This window comes from Lygodium microphyllum, chromosome 13, assembly GCF_053477565.2.
Source record: "Lygodium microphyllum isolate KBCC chromosome 13, Lygodium_microphyllum_v1.1.10, whole genome shotgun sequence".
In the NCBI taxonomy this organism is placed as follows: domain Eukaryota; kingdom Viridiplantae; phylum Streptophyta; class Polypodiopsida; order Schizaeales; family Lygodiaceae; genus Lygodium; species Lygodium microphyllum.
In genome coordinates, this window is record NC_141147.1 from 90,529,248 (window position 1) to 90,536,785 (window position 7,538).

The window sequence follows — 7,538 nt, forward strand, 5'->3', positions numbered from 1 at the left end:
GGATGATAGCTCAAAGCTATAATGAGTTTACAAATCCACATGAATAGAGTAATCACAAAGGGCAAGGTACAATGACAAGGAGTAAAATAATTGGATAGTTTTTTCTTAAAATGAATTGTGTTGAAAGACATATGATAATATCCCTAAGTATTGATAGCAACACATATTTACTTGGAGTATATATGTGGCTACATGGGTAAAGAACCCTAGTCATCTCTAATATAGAGAAAGGTCACATGAAAACTACTTGCAATACAAATGTGTAGCAAAGCCCTAGAATGAATAACACAAATAGACACAAGGATGTGATAGATCATCTTGTGTAACGTATCAAGTATAAAACTTTGCAAAAAAGCTTCAAATTTCTTTCATAACTTTTGTGAGCAAGTTTATTGTTATCTTCTGTAGGAAATATGCTGAGTCAATCTCCCTTGCATGAAACAACTCTCTAACGTAGTGATCATGCATTTTAATGTGATTCTTGTGAGTATTGGGTATCTCACAAGTGTGAACGCACTCTAATTGCTAATGAAGATAGTTTTAGGTGGTCCTAGCTCCTTACATAGATCCATCAATAGGCATGCGAGCCACACAAACTCTACTATAGGTGAGAATGTTTCCATGCATTAGCTTTACACATCAATTTGGCCACTAGTTGTTCCTCATTGAGTTGTGAGATACAATATCCACTAAAGGATGCAATTGCCACTAGGGAACACTTATGTATACAAACCAACCCAATCATTGTTTATAAAATGATGCAAGAAAGTACAAAAAAGGCCCAATGTGTTTTTTGCTTTCTTAATTTAGCAACAAATTACTGGATTCATTGACTCACACCAACATTATTAAATGTCATAGATGACTTAGGAGATGAATTTCATGCATATTTGAGGAATATCTTGTGAAAATCCATTGGCTTTACCGTCTGAACACAGATTTCCACTACAAGGATTTGAGTTGGTAGCGACAGCGATTAGCGACGGTGGGTATCGGCGTCGCTATTCACGTGTGACGCAAATAGCGACGCTCCACAAGGAAAAAAGCGGGCCGAAATCGAGCACGGCTTTATTTCGCGTTTTCATGTTTTGTGTTTTGAGAGCGAGAGCGAGGGAGAGAGCGACCGTCGTGAGAGAAGGAGAGGAAGAAGACTTGCCACCGCCACCGCCGCCGCCGTTGTTCGCGAAGAAGAGGAGGAGCCTTCATCGCAAAGAGGAGCCGCCCCACACTCGCCATATCTCATCAGTGAGTCTCCCTCTCTCTTTCTTTTGCTTGTTTAAGGTTTAAATCGCTCTCTTTTGCTTGTTTAGGAGAGGAAATGAGAGAGAACATGGGTATGCACATGTGTATAATTCTTGATAAATCACCAATAGAAGAAAGAAATACCAAGAAACCCTCTCAAAATGTGGGATTTGAAGAAGCATGCCAATCTCCTACACATTTCATGCATGATTCAAAATAGCATCTTGTATTGATTTTGCCATGGGGAAATCCATATTGCATCTCGCTACTAATCTTTAGCACCAAAGCTTTAGCCATCAACTTGTATCATGTATTCAACATCATGAGTGTGTGCCAATGATTTGCCTTTTTCATTCCATAGGTTTGGGAACAACTTTGATAAATCCATGATAAAGATTTTTATTTTCTCCTTAGCATACAATGACATACACAAGTCATGACAACATGTGTCCCATACATCATCATAGGACTCAATGGGAAACCATCTAGGTCAGGGGCCTTCCCCTCTTCATTTTTCTACAAGTAGCTAGCCTTGCGCCAATATAGTTTAGCCTCTTCATGCTCGTCACCAACCACAACATGTAGATACTTTCAAAAAACATCAGTGATGCCCTCATCTTTAGTTACAAGAGCACCCAAGTTATCTTCTACTAAAAAAATAGTTTCCCTTTTATGCCCCATTCAAAGAACCTAAAATATAATTGATTTGGAACACCACTCAATGTCTCCCATTTTGATTTCAATTGAATCTTAGCAACTATAGCTCTATGATCCTCCCAAAAGTTAATGTTCTCCATGAGATGTGATAAACACAATTACTAGGGTTAGCAACCAAAGCAATATAAATATATCCTCTGTGTTTAGTAGCTCTATCCAACTCCTTTCTCCCTAGTTAAACTTTATGCCTCCAATTTTGCTTTTTTGAAGTTAGCCACCACTAGCATGCACACCTCCCAATTCAGTTAAGGGCTTACAAAAAGATTAGGGTACTTCCATGATCATCAAGGTTCAAAAACAAGAATTGTGCAACTCTTGCTTAGAAACATGCATTCCACATATTGTTTGCCTCAAGTAGTTTTGTTATGAACCTTTTTGCTATATATGGGCATATTTTACTTGAGAAATGATGAGATATTTTCCTCATGTAAGAAAATATATCTTGATATATATGTGGTGAGATGTGGAACTTACAAAAATTTCTAACTAGTTCTAGTCACTTTCGTCTTCGTGACTACTTTGTTTGTGCTAATTTGTAGACTAAATGCAATTATTAGTTGCCATCTTCTTGCATAATAGTGGTATTATAAAAGCTTGGTATCTTTTTTGTGGAATTTGGTTTTAGACTATACCTTTATTTTAGGTTTTGTTAAAGTTATTTTCTCGAAATAGGACATCACTGTTATGGCTGCCATGGGGGTTCCAATGGTAAGATTTGTGTGTTCCACAACTCAAAACAAGTTAGCTACAAGCTCTATGATCATGGAATATATTTTCAAAATTTTGGACACTTTAACCCATTTTTGCAATGTAAGTTACACTTTAAAGCTTTATTGTGAGGGTAATTACAAGTCTTGCAAGTTTTGCATATTTTCACAACAATGCATCTTAAGTGTTGTACCATTTCATTTGCTAGGCTAGCAATAATGACTTATTTGGCATGTTTTTTGCAAAAGGAAAGTTTGATGGGACTAATTACCCTATGTGGTCTTAAGTAATTTGTAAAATGTGCCGTATATGTTTGGTATTGAGAAGAATCTACTTTTATATTCCCACCGTTACTTTAGTAGGACTCCAAGTACATTTTGTGTATGATTTATGTACATTGCACAATTTAGCAATGGAAATATTATTGTGATATCTGGTTGATCATGCAAGGGTCTTTGTCACTTGATTATTTTGGATGTCTCAACTTTAGTACTTCACTCCATAGTGGGACATGGGTGCTTGGTTTTCCCATACTTGAAACCACATGAGAGACATGTATGTGAAGGATTTAGCTTGATAAAAGGGATCATACCTTGCTTCCTAAAGATGGATCCATGAAGACAACATGCAAATCGTAGCTTGTTTATAGTGATCTTTGTAATATTGAAGGACACATAGTTTCCTAAAGACAAATCCATGATGGATACTTGAAAAGGCATCATACTTCATTTCATAAATATGGATCCATGAATATAACATGCAAATTGTAGCTTGTTTATAGTCATGTTTGTAGTGTTGTGAAGACACCTTTTTTTGGTGAATATAAGTACTTAATATCTTTAGTGGTGATATACATGCCATACTTGGGTTCGATCTATTACATAAAAAATTTAGATATTCATGCATGCATTAAAAGTATTTTTAGTCATAGTTGAGAGTTTCACAATGGCAACACACTTTACCTGGACTAGTGTGGGGATTATTGTCACATGAATTATATGTCTTTTTAAATGAGAAGCTAAACACACCAATGTATGATAGCATATACATATGAGGCTTAAAATTTTCATAAACCAATGGTGAATTGCATTTGATTATTTGGCTATTTAGCATAATGATCTCATGCCATTGTAATGATATGAGCTATATGGAAAGGCCAAACAATGTACCTTTATTGTTTATAGCACTAAAAGTAAAGATTAACATTTGTATAATCATTTTTGACAATATTATGTTAAGTCATGATGTGGGATTCGATAAAATTTTGGCACAACATTAGATTGATTGCAAATTACCACTTTTGTTGGGTCATATCTGATACACTGATTTGTTTAGTTGTAAATGTTTACCTTTGAATGAGGACCATGGAGAATGTATAGTGAGCTATGGATCAAAAATCCACATGAATATCGCCCCAGTATTCACATACATATTGATGATTGTTGGATAACAAAGCATTATCAAAGAGATCCAAGCAATTAACAAGCTTTGTGGGATACGAACTTGAGCACCCCTTCACCTAATACAACAAGACTATCTACTCATCATACATCAATTTTATTTGCAGTTACCATGCTCATTGCCACTACATGTAATGAAAAGCCACTCTCATATGAAAATGACTATGAAATTGGGAATTTTCCTTATGAATATAAATGGTCTATATCCAAAAAAAAGGGCACATGGGAGTAATGGGGATTCCTAGAAGATAATAAAGGTTTTCATACAAATTGGGTTTTGAAGATGAAGCAAAATTCATTGCAACATTGATCCCTAAATGACAAGATTAGCTACAAAGAGTTATGCATAATGACATGCGATTGATTATGAAGAGACGTTTGCACACCCAACTCATGTATGACTCATATTGTGGTCACATTTGCATCTCCTCATTGTTACAATCCACAAATAGGATTTGAAACAAAATTGAATGGTAACTTGCACAAAGAGGTTTGTGCCAAGAAACACATCAATCCCACATTGATTGCTCTTGGTTTTGATGTAGTTTGATTGGAACTACACTTTTCATAAGCAAATATAGTGATAATTTGCCAATGTACTTACCAGTAATGGCATGCTTTCTTTTGGGACAAAGCCAAAAATGTTAACTCTAAAAGTCGATTTGCAAGATCTCTTTTGATGTCACTAAATTTTGAGATCTTAGCTATGTTAGTAGCTAATAGGATTCCACTTACATCATATGTGTATCCAAACTAATCACTAAGTACATTGATGTGTCACTTCCATGTTTTAGTTTTGCAGATTGTAAGGCTATCTCAACATCAATGGAGCTAAGATGTTGGAGATTCAATTAATCATGCCTCTCCTTGTCATTGAATTATTAGTGTCTTCAAATAATTTCCTAGACATTTAATATGTACTTTCGAAGTTGAGCTAATTTATGCATAGCCCTAGTACTAAGCACTCGCAACTAGTGCTCAAATATCTCAAAGGGACTACATCCAAGAACACTACAAGATATAGACCTTATACCGACGTTTAAAGCGACGAAAATACAAACAACAAAATTTGCCCCCGTCGTCGCAAAAAGCGTCGTTATTAACGATGCCATAGAAATGTCGTTATTGGCGACGCAACCAGTAAGTTTGCGACGCGCATAGCGACGGCAATAGCGACGCGAGCAGTAAATTTGCGACGCTAATAGCGATGGTAATAGGGATAAAAAAAATTTTGTGGCATGCTGTATGAGAGCCATACAAAATAGTTTTTGCACTACTGTATACAAAGCGCTTGCAAACAAAAAGAATGTATACTGAAATCATAAAACTGATACATGAAATAAATACATGATCGCATAAAAAGCGATTGGTACAATCATGACAGGATATCACTAATACATAGAAAATGTCTACATAGATCAGACGACTAAAAAATAAAGGTGTGTGAGCTCCAAAGATCCAAGGGCGAGCTACAAATCCTCGTCCCCCGAAAGCTTGTCCCGTCGTAAAGGAGCATCGAACAAATTCTGCAGAAAAAGAAACAACACATCAATCCACCATATAATAATGCATTCAAATATCTCATGGTAACTACGGACAAGAAAGATGAGTGACTTACAGGGCCGTCGCGTCTATACAATCGGTCGATCAATGCATTGAGACCGTGCCTCTCTGCATATCGAGTCTCAAGGCCTTGCGGATCGCGATTTGTAATGGAGTGCTGCAAAGAAAACAAAATGCTAACTGTTAGAAACATGATTGTCAGTACAAAGAATATTTCAAAAAAACAAACAAGCAAAACAAAAGAAAAACTTACAAAGTCCTCCAAATATGTCCTGTGGCTGCCACTCCCAAGATGATGGACAACTCCAGCCTCGAGTCGTGCCCTCGCCGCCTCACGCTGCTGACTCCAATGTCTTGGAGAATCTGTAGCCTCCTCCCTCAGTCGGCGCCAGTCGTCTGCATCTAACCACTCGGGCTTTGCAGCCCCACTCTTGATTGCCTTGCGTGCGTCGGATCGTCTATGTGGCATGTATGCATGCATGCAATCCATCATCCAACCCGTAGAGAATCTATCTACTGCGGCTGGCACCGGAAACTCCTCGTGCAAGGATGCTATTATGTAGTCCTTGCTCCCCTCCGGTATGTTCTTCCAATGATCCAGGACGTTGTGCCGAAAAACTTGTTGCCACAACTCTCTCATGCGAGCCATCACCCTCCTCTCCTTATCATTCATGATGATGGCTCATGACCTACTATCGACCAGATATCCATAACCCCTAGGAGTCTGCCTAAGATGGGTCCTCTCCCATTTGTGTCCACGCTCCTAGGCATATCCAGGAGACCCCTCTACATCCAGTGTACCAACGGGGGTAACCTCTCTCGGAGTGGCACCCAAAGGGGTGGCACCTGCTGACGGCTGCGCAAAAGCCGGAGTAACTAGAGTAGACGTCCCCACAGGTGTGAAAAATCCTAGAGGTGACGTAGCTCCAGCTGAACGACGAGACGGTGACACCACATCCGTGTCTTCACAACAGCATCCCCCTGATCCCGATGTAGTCCCTCCCTCTGGCCCAAGTCGTGAGCGTCGAGATCGTCTACTCGAAGCCGAAGCATCCGATCGCGCTGAAGCAGATCTAGCAGAGCGCCTTGACGAAGAACGAGACAGCTCCTGGTCTGCCATCTCTCTGAATCTTGCGAGCTGGTTTGGAGACATGCGTGCGAAGATGTCCTGCAACTCCTCATCGCTCATCCCTCGACTTATCCTGAAAATGTCACCTTCACAGATAAAAAATGGTGTTAGAATAATCAATTTAAATTATACAAAGCACAGTAATATAAATCATTTAAAAAAAATCCCTCTTAAAATGCATATCTTATGTACCTTTATAAGAGATTGGTCAACGAATTGAGTAAGTGAATGCTCCAAGTATGAAGTATCCTATGGTCCCATGTTAATCTCCTGACACAACTCCGCATACACTGGAAGGTCGATAGACATGTCACCACAAAAGAATGAGTCCGCCTCGTTCTCAAAAAATTCTTGGACTCCTGTATTTTCATCATTGTTAGCCGATGCTGGCTCCAAGCTTTCGACGGCCTCCACCCCTTGTAATATTGACCCCTCTATTTGCATATTATCTTCATCTATGCTCGAAACATCGCTTTGATCATATACTCTCGCACTTCGAGGAGTTGAAGGTATAACATACCACCATCGAGGTTGTCGCGGGTTTGGATAGAAGATTACCTATTCACAAACACGTACAAAGCGAGTTCAAACCATTGTGATATAAACCATGTCGTATTACCATTAGCAAGCAAATGACTCCATGCACCTGTTCACAATGGGCCAGCAACACAAAGGTGTCGCGCAAATCCGTCCATTTTTTTTCAGAATCTATTTCAAGA